This window comes from Salvelinus sp. IW2-2015, linkage group LG6.1, assembly GCF_002910315.2.
Source record: "Salvelinus sp. IW2-2015 linkage group LG6.1, ASM291031v2, whole genome shotgun sequence".
Classification (NCBI taxonomy): Eukaryota; Metazoa; Chordata; class Actinopteri; order Salmoniformes; family Salmonidae; genus Salvelinus; species Salvelinus sp. IW2-2015.
This window is the reverse complement of record NC_036845.1, coordinates 19,928,382-19,947,353: the sequence shown is the minus strand read 5'-3', so window position 1 is coordinate 19,947,353 and position 18,972 is coordinate 19,928,382.

Genomic DNA, 18,972 nt, shown 5'->3' with positions numbered 1-18,972 from the left:
CAGGATGCCTTATTACAGTTTTTTTTTAAATTGCTAATATTCATTGGTCAAAACTKAAGTCACATTGTCAAAACTCTTCACACAGCCAGCGAAACAGAAGTGTATGTGGACCAAACTGTGAATCATTTTTCATTGCTTTCACACAAAATGCATTCAATGACCCCATTCCCCCCAAAATCCATTAACTCTTTTCTAGTTCATACTCCACCACCTGCAAAACGATATATTTTCAGCACGTTTTCAAATGCTAACACACTGTTTCCAAAACGGTTAAAAACACATTCAAAACAGAATGATGGTAAATGTCAGATTGAAACATATAGAAAATCTCTGCAGAATATTTAATCATTCCAAACACAGCTGATTGCAATTTCAGCTGATAGCCTACCCAAGTTTCCTGTTTTTAGTCTCGTTACCAAACAGACAAAAGAGGACATCTTCGGAATGATTTAGTTTGGAAACATGGATCAAGGAAGACAGGTTGGTGGGGAAAGAAGAGCGGCGGGGAGAGGGAGAATGCGTGGAGGACAAAGGCGAGGAAGGCCAAGAGCGGTGGTCTCTGATGAGATAAGGGCCACAATTATTGACCATGTTGTAAACCATGGTCTCTCTTTGAGAGAGTTTGGTTTTAGGGTGCAACCAAATCTGCAGCGTTCAACAGTTGCATCAATAGTACAAATTTTCCAGCAAAACAACCGGTGAGATGTGCATCCTTCAATGATWATTGAACTACATATTACAGTACAATACAGTATGTTCGCATTTTTACATATACTGACATTTTGAAATAATATATTGATTGTGTTTTTCAGTAGGATCCAAGGGTTGCCTCCCACAGGAGGGAGAGTCAGAATATTATCAGATGCACAGGAAATTCCCATTGTTGACATGGTAATTGGCAACAATGCAATAAAACGGCGGGAAATTTGGGACAGAGTGCTGGCAGACAATATTACTTTTGGGAATGTGAATACGGTCAGCACAACGACAATTGCCAGAGTCCAAGAGAAACATAAAATAAGGATGAAGCAGTTGTACCCTTTGAGAGAAACGGTGAACGTGTGAAAGAACTCTGGTATCAATATGTCCAGGTAAGATGTCTGTTCAGTAACTTAACAGGGTACATACATAGCTATGCATAATGTAAAGTACTGTACAACTGTGGATTTACTGTATTTTAATGGAGATGGAAGCCAGGCAAACTGCACGTACATTCATCTTTGTGGATGAAGCTGGATTCAATCTAGCAAAAAACACGCCGCAGGGGGAAGAAATGTGATTGCACAGAGCGCAACCGTGGATGTCCCCGGCCAGAGAGGAGCTAACATCACAATGTGTGCAGCACTGTCCAATGATGGTTTGCTGTTACACAAACCACTCATTGGCCCCTACAATACAGAGAGGCTCATTGATTTTCTGGATGACCTGCATAATTGACTTGTGCCAGCGGAGGAGAGAGGGGCAAGAAACTGCCCTACCTTCATTGTTGGGTGGGATAATGTGGCATTCCACCACTCTGCTGCAGTCACAAACTGGTTTGCTGCACATCCCAGGATGTCAGTACTATTCCTGCCTCCATACTCCCCCTTCCTAAACCCCATAGAGGAGTTTCTCTGTGTGGAGGTGGAAGGTTTATGACCACCATCCACATGACTGGATGCCATGAATGCGGGGTGTGGAGACACTTCTCCTGAAGACTGCAATTGTTGGATTAGACATTCCAGAAGATGCTTTTCAAGATGCATCGCCAGAGAAGACATAAGAGGTGATGTTGATGAGAACTTGTGGCCAATGCAGGAGAGAGGGAGAACTAGAACCCTCACAATACTGTACAGTATGAGTGACTATACTATACATGTTGATGTTTTTTAAATTATTATTATTGCAGCCCTGGAATTTCAGGAAATTTTGTTTCAACTTTTTACTTTTCACAAGTAAATTACTATATGCGAAGATATAGAAAAAAATAAAGGCCATTGAAGCAAATTGCTGCATTGTCACGTTCCTGACCTGTTTTCTCTTGTTTTGAATTTATTTAGTATGGTCAGGGCGTGAGTTGGGTGGGTTGTCTATGTGTTGTTTTCTATGTTGGGGTTTTGTGCGTGCCTGGTATGATTCTCAATCAGAGGCAGCTGTCAATCGTTGTCCCTGATTGAGAATCATACTTAGGCAGCCGGGGTTCACGTGTGTGTTTGTGGGTGTTTGTATTTCGTGTCAGTGTTCGTGCCACACGGGACTGTCTTTCGGTTTGATTCGCTTTTGTTATTTTGTTTCGTGTAGTGTTCAGTTTATTGTTAATAAATCATGGACACTTTCCACTCTGCGTCTTGGTCCGATCCCTACACCTCCTCTTCAGACGAAGAGGAGGAAATCAGCCGTAACATGCATTTCTGATGCATTCTTGTTACATATACTTTAGTACAGTCAATAAAGTGAAACGGTGTTATTCTTATTCTATAATGAAATACTGATAAATGTGAAAAATCACTCAAACTTCAAAGAGAAGTTAACCATTTATGTARTGCTCCCTGTTAGAGTTTTTTAGGTCAGTGTGTTATTAGTGACAATGTATGCTTTCTGAGTGAGAATTGTTGCCAGTGTTATGGTCGAACGAGCTTATTTTGAGACATGTATGAAGAGGTTAGAGTGAGTTTTGGAGGTGAGATTAACTGTTTGGCCCAGATTCATGTTGGTAATGCAGACTGTGAAGAGTTTTGAAAAAGTGGATTCAGTATTGACCGATGCTTGTTAGCAATTGAAAATCTTTTTACAACTATTCAACCTGGTTTTGGCGAGTGGCTGCTTCCCTGATTTTTGGAACTAGGGGGCTCATAACCCCATGTATAAAAAAGGTGACAAATTACACCCTATCTATATGGGAATGTGTCACCAGTAACATGAGGAAACTGTTCTGTATTCTCAGTGACCAAACACAGACCTTCACAGAACACTCTCAGCAAAAAAACGAATTGTCTTTCTACCCAAACACATACACACACTAATAAACCAACATGTTCATCAGAAAAGCAGAGGAAAAGTATTTGCATGTTTTGTTAATGCTTTTGATAACATATGGCATGATGGATTATATTACAAAACCCTCCAAAGCGGCATTACAGGTAAAGTATACAGTCTTGGCCAAAAGTTTTGAGAATGACACAAATATAAATTTTCACAAATTGCCTCAGTTTGTATGATGGAAATGTGCATATACTCCAGAATGTTATGAAGAGTGATCAGATGAATTGCAATTAATTGCAAAGTCCCTCTTTGCCATGCAAATGAACTGAATCCCCCCAAAACATTTCCACTGCATTTCAGCCCTGCCACAAAAGGACCAGCTGACATCATGTCAGGGATTCTCTTGTTAACACAGATGTGAGTGTTGACGAGGACAAGGGTGGAGATCACTCTGTCATGCTGATTGAGTTTGAATAACAAACTGGAAGCTTCAAAAGGAAGGTAGTGCTTGGAATCATTGTTCTTCCTCTGTCAACCATGGAAACACATGCCGTCATCATTGCTTTGCACACAAAAAAGGCTTCACAGGCAAGGATATTGCTGCCAGTATGTCACGATCGTCGTATTGTGGAAGAGAGGAGGACCAAGGCGCAGCGTGATAACAATACATCTTCTTTATTAGAAGACGAAAACGAAACGAAGAACACTATACAAACTAGACAAAACAATAAAACGACAAACGTGAAGCTATAGAACAAATAGTGCTGACACTAAACACTACACATAGACAATCACCCACGAACTACCTAATGAATATGGCTGCCTAAATATGGTTCCCAATCAGAGACAACGATAGACAGCTGTCTCTAATTGAGAACCAACCTAGGCAACCATAGACATACATACACCTAGACTACACACTGCCTGCCCCATTAACATACAAAACCCCTAGACAATACAAAACACATACATCCCGCATGTCACACCCTGACCTAACTAAAATAATAAAGAAAACAAAGATAACTAAGGCCAGGGCGTGACACAGTAAGATTGCACCAAAATCAACCATTTATCGGATCATCAAGAACTTCCAGGAGAGCGGTTCAATTGTTGTGAAGGAGGCTTCAGGGCGCCCAAGAAAGTCCAACAAGCGCCAGGACGGTTTCCTAAAGTTGATTCAGCTGCGGGATCGGGGCACCACCAGTACAGAGCTTGCTCAGGAATGGCAGCATGCAGGTGTGAGTGCATCTGCACGCACAGTGAGGCAAAGACTTTTGGAGGATGGCCTGGTGTCAAGAAGGGCAGCAAAGAAGCCACTTCTCTCCAGGAAAAACATCAGGGACAGACTGATATTCTGYAAAAGGTACAGGGATTGGACTGCTGAGGACTGGGGTAAAGTCATTTTCTCTGATGAATCCCCCTTTCGATTGTTTGGTGCATCCGGTAAAAAGCTTGTCCGAAGAAGACAAGGTGAGAGCTACCATCAGTCCTGTGTCATGCCAACAGTAAAGCATCCTGAGACCATTCATGTGTGGGGTTGCTTCTCAGCCAAGGGAGTGGGCTCACTCACAATTTTGCCTAAGAACACAGCCATGAATAAAGAATGGTACCAACACATCCTCAGAAAGCAACTTCTCCCAACCAACCAGGAACAGTTTGGTGATGAACAATGCCTTTTCCAGCATGATGGAGCACCTTGCCATAAGGCAAAAGTGATAACTAAGTGGCTCGGGGAACAAAACATTGATATTTTGGGTCCATGGCCAGGAAACTCCCCAGTCCTTAATCCCATTGAGAACTTGTGGTCAATCCTCAAGAGACTGGTGGACAAACAAAACCCCACAAATTCTCACAAACTCCAAGCATTGATTATGCAAGAATGGCTGCCATCAGTCAGGACGTGGCCCAGAAGTTAATTGACAGCATGCCAGGGTGGATTGCAGAGGTCTTGAAAAAGAATGGTCAACACTGCAAATATTGACTCTTTGTATCAACTTCATGTAATTGTCAATAAAAGCCTTTGACACTTATGAAATGCTTGTAATTATAMTTCAGTATTCCATAGTAACATCTGACAAAAATATCTAAAGACACTGAAGCAGCAAACTTTGTGCAAATTAATATTTGTGTCATTCTCTAAACTTTTGTCCATGACTGTACAACAAATCAATGTACTTAACATTTACATTTACATTTAAGTCATTTAGCAGACGCTCTTATCCAGAGCGACTTACAAATTGGTGCATTCACCTTATGATATCCAGTGGAACAACCACTTTACAATAGTGCATCTAACTCTTTTAAGGGGGGGGGGTTAGAAGGATTACTTTATCCTATCCTATCCTTAACAAAATAACACAGTTTTTGCACAACGTCGAGGGGTGAGACAAGGATGCAGTTTAAGTCCAACCCTGTTCAACATCTACATCAATGAAGTAGCAGTGTTGTTGGATCGATCTGCAGCCCCTGAACTCACCCTTAAAGATAAGGATGCCAGATTCCTACTCTGCTCAGATTACCTTGTCCTACTGTCAACAACAGAGCAAGGTCTTCAGGAACAACTTAACATTCTTTGGGAATACATGATCAACTAGGCAATCAACATCAACTTCCAGGAATCAAAGCAGCAGGCACTCCTTCAAATTAGGAAATACCATGCTTAAACATGCCCAATGGGTTGAACATGCCCAACTACTTGGGACAATTTTTTTTTGCATCTGGTGGATTTGGTCTGGCAGTGAATGCACTAAAAGAAAAAGCCACAAAGCATTAATAGAAATACAATTCTAAAAAATAATTCCTATCCAAATCTGGTGCATAATATTCAATATTTTACCAATTGCTCTACATGGAAGCGAGGATACAACCTGTAATTAAGATTTTAAGCACATACAGAATTCTGCAGAATTATCCTAAATATCTCGAATAATGTACCAAATAATGCATGCAGAGCAGAACTCGGAAGATTCCCTTTAATTGTAAATATAAAGAAAAGGACACAGAATTTAGAACCATTTTAAATGGAAACCCAACACTGGAAACCCAACAGTTAAACCCTGAAAAGAGTCCCCTAAGTCAGCAGTTAAAAACACTAAACAACCCGATTATCCAAACACACAGGGAAATCAATGAGATTGTTACAGATATTAAACCTATTTTACAAAATAGAAAATTAAACAAAATCCCAGAATGAACTAAAATGCTATTTGGCCCTCAAAAGAGAATACAAATTGGCAGAACATCTTTACTTTGTCAGATGACAGAGACAGATCCTGACCAAATACATGCTCATTGACCACCAATTGGCTATAGAAAAAGGGAGACACAAAAAGACATGGCTACCCAAAGAGGAGCGTCTAAGTGGTCACTGCATGACAGAGGAKCAAATATGAAAATGTATGCACTCCCTACTGTAAGTCACTCTGGATAAGAGSATCTGCTTAATGACTAAAATGTAAAAAATGTAAAGGAGGCACAGACAGATGCACTTTTTTCTCTATTGTGAGAAATACTCAAAAATAAGATTTTAAAAATGTATGACATAGCGCTGGGAATTATTCTGGGTGAGGGAGAAACAACAAATATAACTCCCAGTTAACTCCCAGTTATGCCATAGCCTGAGGGACATCCCATGGACATTAATTCCCTGAAGTATTTACATTGTATATAACTTTAAAGTAATACATAGTGTAACCATCATACATTTTGTTCTTTATTTATTAGCCTTATTTTATATAATGTTAATTGTATTTAATTAAATGTATCAACTGAAGATCAGACAATACAACAGCAGTAATGTTGCACATGTATACATGATTACACCTGCTTGTCGAACACCTCCTTCCAAAATCATGGGCATTAATATGGAGTTGGTCCCCCATTTGCTGCTATAACAGTCTTCATTCATCTGGGAAGGCTTTTCACTAGATGTTGTAACATTGCTGTGGGGACTTGCTTACATTCAGCCACAAGAGCATTAGTGAGGTTGGGCACTGATGTTGGGCGATCAGGCCTGGCTCGCAGTCGGCATTCCAATTCATCCCAAAGGTGTTCGATGGGGTTGAGGTCAGGGCTCTGTACAGGCCAGTCAAGTTCTTCCACACTGTTCTCAACAAACCATTTCTGTATTGACCTCACTCTGTGCACAGGAGCATTTTCATGATGAAACAGGCAAGGACCTTCCCCAAACTGTTTCCACAAAGTTGGAATCACAAAATCGTCTAAAATGTCATTGAATGCTGTAGCRTTAAGATTTCCCTTCACTAGAACCAAGGGGCCTAGCTTGAACCATGAAAAACAGCCCCAGAACATTATTCCTCCTCCACCAAACTTTACAGTTGGAACTATGCATTCAAGCAGGTAGCGTTCTCCTGGCATCCGCCAAACCGAGATTCGTCTGTCAGACTACCACATGGTGAAGACTGCCACATGGTAAAGCGTGATTCATCACTCCAGAGAATGCGTTTCAACTGCTCCAGAGTCCAATGGCAGTGAGCTTTACACCACTCCAGCCGATGCTTGGCATTGCCCATTGTTATCTTAGGCTTATGTGGTGCTGCTCGGCCATGGAAACTAATTTCATGAAGCTCCCGATGAACAGTTATTCTGCTGCCGTTGCTTCCAGAGGCAGTTTGGAACACGGTTGTGAGTGTTGTAACCGAGGACAGACAATTTTTACGAGCTACGCGCTTCAGCAATCGGCGGTCCCATTCTGTGAGCTTGTGTGGCCTGCCACTTTGCGATTGAGCTGTTGTTGCTCCTAGACGTTTTCACTTCACAATAACAGCACTTACATTTGACCGGGGCAGCTCTAACAGGGCAGAAATTTGACGAACTGACTTGTTGGATAGGTGGTCCTATGACGGTGCCACGTTGAAAGTTACTGAGCTCTTCAGTAAGGCCAATCTACTGCCAATGTTTCTCTATGGAGATTGCATGGCTGTGTCCTCAATTTTATACACCTGTCAGCTATGGGTGTGGCAGAAAAAGCCGAATCCACTAATTTGAAAGGGTGTCCACATACTTTTGTATATAGAGTGTATATGTAYTATTATTACTACTCCTGAATTAACTGTATTTCATTATCCTCATTGCATTGTAGTGTATTTACTGAAATGCTGTACCACTCTACTGCTTTGGCAATATCTACCAATTGTATTTCATGCCAATAAAGCAATCTGAATTTAATTTCAGTGAGAGAGAGAGAATAATGGACAGTGGCACAGCTGTATTTAGTAGCATGTCATACAAGGTAGGTTGAGATGTGGAGATGCTTTCTGATCTTGAAACAGTGCAGAGATAAACATCAAACCAAGACAAACATGATGGATAATAGGGCTTAAGAAGAGATAGCATGCAGCAGTAAAATAACAGGAGTCATAAAAAGAAAGAGAGGAAGGTAGCCTACAGTATGGACAAGATTGAGCATAGCCTAGTCCTGKACTAAGACACATTTTTACTCTAACCCTAAACTTACAGAGTTGCAGTTGATCGTTTGTTGATAGTGTGATCATGTGTAGATCATCTATACGGGACTATTCAAATAAAGTTACCAGCATTTTCCACAAAAAATCGCGGGAAACGGCCCCAAATGTATACTGCAGTCATACATATGTGAGAGAGGAGATGACAGAGGCGTGGGAAAGTTTGTCTTCTCCCTCAATACCTGGAACGTACCAACAGTTGTTTCCCCCCAATCCAGGATTTCACCATTCCTCACCTTTCTTACAACCTCCTAACAGCCACTCTGACTTCTGAGTTGGCATTGCTGGTTAGGGAGGAAGGGTGTAATGTCCAGTAATTGAGTCTTATTAGGAACTAAGTGGTTAGCTAACACCACTCACAGCTGCATTCTGGAGAATGCAACATTGCTTCCTAGAAGCACAGCATTCTTTGAATAACTCCTCAGGGAAAAAGGGAAATAAGCCATTCCCCTAAATATTTACCCTGCTGGGAGATGGCTGGTCCGGGCTAGGCTCTAGGGGTCAGGGGGTCAGTGTTGGACAAGGGTGTGAGGGGCTACGTGAAGAGGGTGCGAGGGCCGTGACCTTCCAGTGTCTATGCCTAGGGTCAATAGCAGGGTGAGTTCAGAGCCCTAATTACCAGCATGTTTATCCCTAAACATCTGGGCTGCCACGCTGTGGGCTGCCACGCTGTGTGCTGTGCGATGGCTTACATTACATTTTCATTATGGAAACTGTCACCACCAAACCAGGGGGCAAACAAATGCAACCAAGCTGTATGGCAAGGGCCCCACTTCACATTAAAATGTTAGTGGGTGAACGTGATCAGACCAAACAATGTTTTAAAAAGGGAAATTGAAGAACGTGTCTCAGCTACGGTATCATTTAACTGCGTCTCCACTTCTTATAGGAAATTAAAACGAAGTGTAGGCGAGTCACATCCCTCCTGCAACTGCTTTATAATCTTGATATAGATCCACCTCAGTCTGAGAGTGGAGACATCTATCACCATCAGGGCTTTTGCTTTCTAAGGAGTCTGCCAAGTGAGCCAAGGGAAATGTCTCACGGGCTCACCCACACGTCCTGTACAAGCCTGCCTTGATGGAGATAACGCTAAAACCAAATCGCTATCAGGATGAAGACATGGCTTTCTCACATCAATACCACTATAGATGGATTCTTATTGCCTGTTTATGCTCCAAAGCTGCTATTATTACACTGTAAATCACCATGATCATGTTACAAACGAGGGAGAGGGAGTTTCACTTGGTAAATGAAGAGTCTTGATTACAAACAGACACTATGTAACGGCTTTCGTTGGTGGAAGGAGCGGAGGACCAAAATGCAGCGTGGTACGTATCCATAATATCGTTTAATCGAGAATGAATACAAAAAGAACAAGAGAATAAATGAAAACCGCCACAGTCCCGAATGGTGCAAACACTGAAACGGAAAATAACTACCCACAACCCATAGTGGGAAAACAGGCTACCTAAGTATGATTCTCAATCAGAGACAACGATCGACACCTGCCTCTGATTGAGAACCATACTAGGCCAAACACATAGAAATATAACATACAGAACAAAACATAGAAAAAACAACATAGAATGCCCACCCCAACTCACGCCCTGACTAAACTAAAATAAAYACATAAAAAAGGAACTAAGGTCAGAACGTGACACACTATTCATAATTTTTTTTTCAATAGATTTAATTTTGAGTGGATTTTACTTATCTGATTCAGGGGTCTAGATATGAAAGTGTGTGGTAAGTCTGGCAGCTGATAGATAATTAACAATAAACATAAAACAGCAATCAGTTTCTTTCTCCAAGGAGAGGGTGATAGCCTACATTAGATCTCAGATCTCGTCTGCTGAGCAGGTCTGAATGTATCGACTCTGTAGGCTAAATTTAAAAAATATCTTCTACAGGCATCGTTCCTCCATTGTTCTCCCCTCAGACTTAAATAAAGAGTCTCCCAAAAGCCACATGTCTCTAAGTATGTATTTCTGCTGTTCTAATTAGAGGCTCTCTCTCAGCCGGGCAACGGCCCAGCAACAGGAAGAGTTAAATACACCCAAATGAAAACAAAACTCAACAAATTAAAATTATAAACATTTTGACAAAAGAAATCACAGGCGAAACCCCAAATAAAACAAGATGGGGATTCTTTTAAATATGTGTGCCTGTAAGACAATGTGTGAGTTGCATTTTTTTAACTGAATTTGTTTCAGGAAGCAGTAAATATAGTTAGACTTAAGGCGATGGAGGTGTCCTGTGCTATGTCCTCAACTGATCTATAGGTTCTAAAAACCGCACTACTCTTTCTACAATCCATTGGAGCCACCGACAATGTCTCCAATTGTTTTCAATTTCTATCTCTTGTTTTACTGACATTCGGATCTAATGAACTGAACAAACTCGGCTGATATGCATTTCCTCTATCGTGATTGTCGGAATGCAAATAAGTGGGCCTATAATGTTGTTACTGAACTGAATTTTATTGGCAAACGAATCTAATGAACTGAATGAAATTGTCTGATATGCCTTTCTTTTGTTGTGATTGACAACTGCCAACTTGCAAAGGGAGCCGATAATGAGCCGCTGTATATGAATATCTGGACATTCAATTTTTTGCGTTTGGCTAGTACAGTTTTTCCGATGATGACAGCGATGAGGATGATGATTGCATTGTTGTTGATATTATTATTATTTCTATCATTATACCTAATTATATTATCGTGTTTATGATTAATACCAATATTAGTATTAGTATTAATATTATTATTACTAATTGGTGAAGATCACAAGGGAATAATTGTTAGGATCTTGGTAGTGATTGGCTAAGGTGTATGTAAACTTCCGACATCAACTGTACATACAGTTGAAGTCGGAAGTTTACATACACCTTAGCCAAATACATTTAAACTAAGTTTTTCACAATTCCTGACATTTAATCCTAATAAAAATTCCCTGTYTTAGGTCAGTTAGGATCACCACTTTATTTTAAGAATGTGAAATGTCAGAAAAATAGTAGAGAGAATGATTTATTTCAGCTTTTGTTTCTTTCATCACATTCCCAGTGGGTCAGAAGTTTACATACACTCAATTAGTATTTGGTAGCACTGCCTTCAAATTGTTTAACTTGGGTAAAACATTTCGGGTAGCCTTCCACAAGCTTCCCACAATAAGTTGGGCGAATTCTGGCCCATTCCTCCTGACAGAGCGGGTGTAACTGAGTCAGTTTTGTAGGCCTCCTTCCTCGCACACATTTTCTATGGGATTGAGGTCAGGGCTTTGTGATGGCCACTCCAATACCTTGACTTTGTTGTCCTTAAGCCATTTTGCCACAACTTTGGAAGCATGCTTGGGATCATTGTCCATTTGGAAGACCCATTTGCGATTTCCTGACTGATGTCCTGAGATGTTGCTTCAATATATCCACATACTTTTCCTACCTCATAATGCCATCTATTTTGTGAAGTGCACCTGTCCCTCCTGCAGCAAAGCACCCCACAACATGATGCTGCCGCCCCCATGCTTCAAAGTTGTGATGGTGTTCTTCAGCTTGCAAGCCTTCCCCTTTATCCTCCAAGCATAATGATGGTCATTATGGCCAAACAGTTGTATTTTTGTTTCATCAGACCAGAGGACATTTCTCCAAAATGTACGATATTTGTCCCCATGTGCAGTTGCAAACCTAAGCCTGGCTTTTTTATGGCAGTTTTGGAGCAGTGGCTTCTTCCTTGCTGAGCGGCCTTTCAGGTTATGTCGATATAGGACTCGTTTTACACGGGATATAGATACTTCTGTACCTGTTTCCTCCAGCATCTTCACAAGGTCCTTTGCTGTTGTTCTGGGATTGATGATTCACCGAATGATGAAAGAGGAAGCAAAATATTTTAAGCACATGTTCTCTTTTTAGTGTCCTCCATCTCCACTGAATGATGTTAACTGTAATGACTTTTTTTCTTTATAAAAATGTAAAATTAACAACTGTATATAAAGACTGGTGTGAAGGTCAAATTACATATGAGGAACTTCTTGGTGCAATTAATTCCTTTCAGTCCGGGAAAAACTCCAGGGCTTGATGGCATACCAGTTGAGTTATATCAAACCTTTTTTGATGTACTCAAAAATCCACTATTAGCATGTGTTAACTACTCCTATAAAAATGATAGATACASAGCAAGGTGGTCTGATTTCACTATTACTGAAATTGGACCCAGGTGGTACAGTGGTTCTTTCTGTAAAAGTTGCGTCATACTGCAGCACACCTTGCGGGCTGCTGCAGAATTCTAAGGCACGTTATTTATTTGTCAGCCATTGTTGCCATTAATGCTAGTTAGTGCTAGTTTGAACACCAGAGGGCATCTTTGAGAAGCATTTGATAGTCTTTAATATTGGCTGTACTAGAGAATTTAAAATCTTTTTTTGTGTCACGACTTCCGCCGAAGTCGGCCCTTCTCCTTGTTCGGGTGGTGTTCGGCGGTCGACGTCACCGGCTTTCTAGTCACCACCGATCCATGTTTCAGTTTCGTTTTGTTTTTGTCTGTATTACTCACACCTGGTTTCAATTCCCCTATCATGTTCCCTATTTAACCCTCTGGCATACATTTCTGTTCTGTCCGTGATTGTTTGTGTCGTTAGTGGTTGTTGTAGGTGCATGTGTGTTTGTTATTATTCCTATGTGGAATTTTGCGTGTATTTTGAGTAAACTCCGTTGTTTTACTCAACACCTGTGTCCTGCGCCTGACTCCGCTACATATCTGCACACAATCGCTGACATTTTGCAAGAACATAGTATATGGGATTGATTTTAAGAAATGTTGCTTAGTTAATTTGATTAATATTATGGTGTTTCTATTCCAAGAAAAAAACGAAAAACCAAACCTTAGCTTTTCCGTTAGGAAAACATGGTGCTGTACAACGTGACAGTCAGGAGTAGGCTACAGTACTAAGAGCATAACATTTCCACAGCAATACCCAAATGGAGATTCAGTGAAAATAAAAATCTCATTGACTCATCAAGACCAGTCCCCAAGCTTGTCTCAGAGCAGCGCAAAACTGTGCTGAAATAGTTGACCACACTTGGGTAGGCTATTGCTTCAAATCCTATTGCTTCTAACTTCAATATGTTTTTTAAAATAAATAAGACCTACACCACTTGAAAAAGCACATTACTCAACACTAGTGAGACTCATGTCGCCTACAGTAGGCCTACAGTATATCTAAAAATATTTTTTTCAATGACGTGACTCTCTGCCAATAATTACATTTAGTGGATTGGAGGATTCTAAATTAATATCTAAGGGGTATTTTTCGTTAGGGCAAATCTGATCTGTGAGAATGTCTGAGGGGCTTTTATATTATTCTAAATTAATTAATAATATTAATAATAATCGCTTTGTTCAAAAAATAACTATATTTTGGAGATGATTTTGTTTTCAAATAACCAAAAGTGAGTGATTGTAATTTGAATAAAGACCAAAATAATATTTATAAAGGCCAAAATATATATTTCTCTGTTTTTAGAGGGAGAGAAACCAAATGCCCATGTGCCTATTTTTTGGGACAAAGACATCCCGGCCGGCCAAACCCTCCCCTAACCCGGACGTGGCTGGGCCAATTGTGCACCACCCTATGGGACTCCCAATCACGGCCGGRTGTGATACAGCCTGGATTCAAACCAGGGAGTGTAGTGATGCCTCTTGCATTGAGATGCAGTGCCTTAGACCACTGCGGCAGTCGGGAGCCATGACCAATATATTTTGTCCTGCTAATAGCCCATCCTAGAAACGTTGTTTGCAGAATTCACAGCCTGCTACGTTTGTGAAAAACAGGGTCAATAATAATAACAATACTTTTTCCCCTTCTACTTGTTAAACGTTCCAATTGATTACGTTTTTTTAATCAATTAGTATATTTGAGTTTAACCACAATATTTGTTGTATTATTTGTTTTGTCTTTTCTGGTGSATTACACTGAAATTGCAACCAACTTCCTATGGCTTGTTTAAAAAGAACGATATGTTGGAGATGATTTCGTTTACAAACTGCTATGTGTTCCACAATAATTCAATGTTGCCTCCTTTTTCAGRTATCATGGCTCGAGATTTCTTTGATGAAGAAATCATCAAGAGATATACTGGACTCAGAGAGGTGTTTCTGGGATCACATCGTTTCTTTCAAGGTAGGATTATAGCCATATTTTGTTTATGTTTAGGCCTATTTACATGTATATTTCTAGTATAGTACCTAATGTTAGCTGTTAGGCTAAATTCATTTTTTTTTTCTCCAAATGCAGACAATGACCCAAACAAAATTGGGGGATTTTCACACCTACAGCAGCTGGGTAATGAAGAGTTGCGTGTCAATTCATAAACCATGTGCCATGGAATCTCTTCCCAACTATTTTGCAATCTAAATTGCACTCCGGAATTTTGCGGTTGCATGAGGTCTTGAGATAGAAATGTAACACTTTAGAGTACTTAAGCATCGAATACATTGCAAATTGGGGGATTGTCACACCTACAGTAGCCGAGCTATGAAGAGTCTATTGTCCTGCTAATAGAAAACATTGTCTGCATGATGGGCTACACCTGCTACAGTACTACAGTACACTTGTGTAAATCTGTTTTCAAAATGCTTTCAGCTGCCCATCACTACTGTAAATAAAAACACAGCATCCTGTTTACATTCTTTATTGTAACCACAATGTCACAAATAATTTGAATCTACCTTTCCAATTACTTTTAGAGTTTGGGATTTACAAAAACCTTAGTGTAACAACAGTTTTAGTAAGAAATATGCTACAGTCCAGTTACAGCTTGTTCTGATCAAGTAGAAACAAAAAAATRAGTGTATTTTTTCATTGTTTATTTAGTGGCACCACAAATGTGAATTTAAATTTACAAAACAATTTACGAAACAAAACACATTACAAAATTGCAAAAAATRWAATATTTTAACCTTTACTTAACTAGGCAAGTCAGTTAAAACCTCTACTTAATCACCCTCCCGGATCCGGGATCATTCTCATCAGAAACGCTGACTAGCATAGCCTAGCCTAGCGCCACAGGGATATTCATATAATATAATTTCATGAAATCACAAGTCCAATACAGCAAATGAAAGATAAACATCTTGTGAATCCAGCCAACATTTCCGATTTTTTWAATGTTTTACAGCGAAAACACAATATATATTTATGTTAGCTCACCACAATAGCCAAACACACAACGCCATTTTTTCACCGCAAAGGTAGCTTTCACAAAACCCACAAATAGAGATAAAATKAATCACTAACCTTTGAACAACTTCATCAGATGACAGTCTTATAACCTCATGTTATACAATACATTTATGTTTTGTTTGAAAATGTGCATATTTATAGCTACAAATCCTGGTTTTACATTGTGAATACGGCACCAAAATGCACCAAATTGTCCAGAGAAAGTTTGGACAGTCACGTAATCTAACCAAAAATCTCATCATAAACTTTGCTAAAAATACATGTTGTACAGCAAATGAAAGATACMCTGGTTCTTAATGCAACCGCTGTGTTAGATTTTAAAAATAACTTTAGTACAAAGTGCAGCATGCAATAATCTGAGACAGCGCCCAGCCATTCTCCGCCATGTTGGAGCCAACATATTCCACAAAAATATGAAATAACATCATAAATATTCTCTTACCTTTGATGATCTTCCATCAGAATGTAGTGCAAGGAGTCCTAGTTCCACAATAAATCGTTGTTTTGTTTTAGAATGTCCATTTCTTCTGTCGAATTAGCAACTTTGGCTAGCATGGTGGAGCGCACATGTCCATCAACTCTTGGCGCATGGAACGAAAAATTCCAAAAGTCACAATAAACGTTGAATAAACTGGTCAAACTCAGTTGAAAATCCATCTTTATGATGTTTTTCTCAYATGTATCCAATAACGTCCAAGACGGAGCATTTCGTCGTGTCTACCTAAGGCATTGCAGAAAACAATACGGTGCTCTCTGATGCGCAGGAAAATACTGCCAATATGGTGGACCTGTCACTCCAAAAGCTCTCATTCGGTCTCACATCAAGCAAGACAACCCATTCAACATTCTACTGCCTGTTGACATCTAGTGGAAGGCGTATGAAGTGCATACAGATCCATAAATAAAAGGCAATTGAATAGGCAAGGCCTTACACAGAGACCCATTTTCAGAATTTTCACTTCCTGTTTGGAAGTTYGCTGCCAAATGAGTTCTGTTTTACTCACAGATATAATTCAAACAGTTTTAGAAATTTCAGAGTGTTTTCTATCCAATAGTAATAATAATATGCATATCGTATGATCTAGAACAGAGTACGAGGCCGTTTAATTTGGGCACAATTTTTTCCCAAAGTGAAAACAGCGCCCCCTATTAAGAAGAAGTTTTAAGAACAAATTCTTATTTACAATGATGGCTTACCCGTGCAAAACCCAGATTTTGCTGGACCAATTGTGCGCCGCCCTATGTGACCCCCAATCAGCTGGATCTGATACAGCCTGGATTCAAACCAGGAACTATAGTGATGCCTCTTGCACTGAGATGCAGTGCCTTAGACCGCTGCTCCAATTGGGAGCAATATGACCAATATATATATATTTTTCTCATTGGACTGGAAACATTGTTTGCAGAGTTCACAATCTCATTTTCAAGTCCTTGTTAAAAAAATAACGATATTTTAGAGATTATTTCATTTTCAAATAACCGAAAGTGAGAGAGAAAAAGGCCATTCTTGAACATGGGGTGAGACATTCTTACTCATTTGTAAATAAAGCCAGTTTGTTATTTAGAATTATTTATTTATGTTTTTAGAGGATGAGAAATCAAAAGCCAACCGTCGCCACATGGGTCGTGGCCGGCATGGGTTTCGAACAAGCATCTGTAGCAACGCAGTTTGCACTGCGATGCAGTGTCWTWGCGCTACTCGGGAGGCCCCATCCACACATTTTTTTATGCTGATCAATTGCCTTGCACAAAGTATCTATTGTCCTGCTAATAGCCCATAATGGCGGTGTACAACATGACCAGTCGGGAGTAGGCTACAGTACTACAGTAAGAGCAAAATAACCCTAGCATTTCCACACCCTAATTGTAGTCTAACCAATACCCAAACTGAGATTCAGTGAAAATAATAATCTCATTGATTTATCAAGACCAGTCCCCATGCTTGTCTTAGAGCAGCACTGTCTTGGCCACTGAATGCTGTCTTTTCCCCCTTCCACTTGCCTCGTCCATTAATTTTGAAAGASTATTTTCCAGTAAGCATAATAAGTGCTCCAACTCCCCCTTGCGCTGGTCTGGAGCAGTAATGCAGTGACGCAGGGCACAGTACTAAACCACAAATGACCTCTAAGTCCTGCAGCATAATCTTAAAACTTTTAGTTGAGCAACCACTGTAAGTATAAAGATCCAGTCCATTTAAAAAAAACTGAAGGCCCTTCACACTTCAATGTTGTGATGCAAAAATCCTCGCAAAATGAAAAAAGTTTTACCGGATATTATTCATCCTGATCAGACAGGTTTTTTWTATGGATGATACATTGGAGATAATATAAGATAATTACTTGAAACAATAGAATACTATGAAACATCGAAGAAACCAGGTCTGGTCTTCAAAGCAAATTTCTTTACTTAGAAAAGGCCTTTGATAAAGTACAATTTCTATATAAATGCCTGGACTATTTTAATTTTGGAGAATCTCTTATACAATGGGTAAAAGTTATGTATAGTAACCCCATGTGTAAAATTGTAAAAATGGTTACTTCTCAGAAAGTATTGAACTGTCAAGAGGAGTTAAACAAGGTTGTCCATTGTCTCCGTATCAATTTGTTTTGGCCATCGAAATATTCAAATCAGATCCAACAATAATGTCAAGGGGTTAGAAATCAAGGGCTTACAAACAAAAGTGTCAATATATGCTGATGACTCGAATTCTCTTTTAAGTCCGCAATCTGGATCACTGCGCAGTCTCATTGATGATCTAGATCATTTCTCTAGCTTCTCTGGACCAAAACCTAAATATGATAAGTGTACTATATTACATATTGGATCACTAAAATACACAAAATGTACATTACCCTATAGTTTACCAATAAAATGGTCTGATGGTGAAGTAAACATAATTGGTATTCATATCCCTAAAAAAACAAATGAACACACGACAACACATTTCAATAGAAGTTAGCAAATATAGACAAGACCTTGCAACCACCTGTTTCTTTATGGAAAAACCACACTGATTAACTCTTTAGTCATATCACAGTTTACTTATTTACTTATGGCGTTGCCAACTCCAGACAAATTGTTTTTGAATTATATGAGCAAAAAATATTTCACTTTATTTGAAAAGGTAAGCCARACAATTAAATGTGCATATTTCTATAATTAATACGAGCTTGGGGGGGGGGGTACAATTATTAAATATTAAAGCATCAAACCCATCGCGAATAGCTTCAGTCATGCAAAAGTTATACTTAAACCAAAACTGGTTCTCCAGTAGATTAATAAGAATGGCTCA